General features: G+C 38.5%; 2 non-coding genes across 2 annotated transcripts; one reads left to right on the top strand and one right to left on the bottom strand.

Annotated features, from left to right (window-relative positions):
* Nucleotides 1-128: 128 nt before the first annotated feature.
* On the bottom strand, nt 129-200 carry trnap-agg (transfer RNA proline (anticodon AGG)). Its single transcript has one exon. It is a non-coding gene; the product is annotated as a tRNA-Pro (tRNA).
* A 110-nt stretch (nt 201-310) lies between these two features.
* trnap-ugg (transfer RNA proline (anticodon UGG)) lies at nt 311-382 on the top strand. The gene has a single exon. It is a non-coding gene; the product is annotated as a tRNA-Pro (tRNA).
* The last annotated feature ends 409 nt before the right edge of the window (nt 383-791 follow it).

The following is a 791-nucleotide window of genomic DNA, read 5'->3' as shown; positions in this document are numbered from 1 at the left end:
ACACACACACACTTGCTTTTGCCACATAAAAACAAATTTTTTGCCACATATTTTCAAGATTTTCCCAGACAATTGTGGAAAAAGGTATACAGAGACTATTTGCAGGGTTACCTACTTGGAGCTTGCAGGGGCTCATCCAGGATTTGAACCCAGGACCTCTCGCATCCTAAGCAAGAATCATACCCCTAGACCAACRAGCCCCATATGTAGAGAATGTTCCACTAAAACGCRGTCCAGGGCTATTTGGCGCTATGAGAACGCTGCACCTGCACTCACTTGACAAACAACTTTTCAACTTTTCAAATTACATGGCTCGTTGGTCTAGGGGTATGATTCTCGCTTTGGGTGCGAGASGTCCCGGGTTCAAATCCCGGACGAGCCCAATTAATCATAGTAAGAGAATTGAAATGATTTACGATAAAACTACATTTTGACTATCCGGAATGGTAATTTAAGATATCTGTGTTTACATTCTGACTAGTAAGATAGTAAGATATCTTCAATAACATTTTGACTAGTCAAAATTCCTTTCAAGATATCTCAAATGACGTCACTGAATCTGTCATTTGACGGGACACATATCCGTAATTAAAATTTAAGATATCTTCAACACATTTATGACTAGTCAAAATGACAATTTTAGATATCTGAATTAAAAATGAGGTTGAAGCCCCTTTGTGCTGTCCAAACAGTTGTCAGAATTTTGCTTCCTTTACAAAATTGTCAGTAAATGCCACAAATTAGAAAGAGCTCAGCAATGTCGGAAATGCGGAGATAGCAAAACTTCATAA

Source organism: Poecilia reticulata, unplaced genomic scaffold (genome assembly GCF_000633615.1).
Source record: "Poecilia reticulata strain Guanapo unplaced genomic scaffold, Guppy_female_1.0+MT scaffold_376, whole genome shotgun sequence".
NCBI classification, from domain to species: Eukaryota; Metazoa; Chordata; class Actinopteri; order Cyprinodontiformes; family Poeciliidae; genus Poecilia; species Poecilia reticulata.
This window is presented reverse-complemented; position numbering and strand designations above follow the sequence as displayed.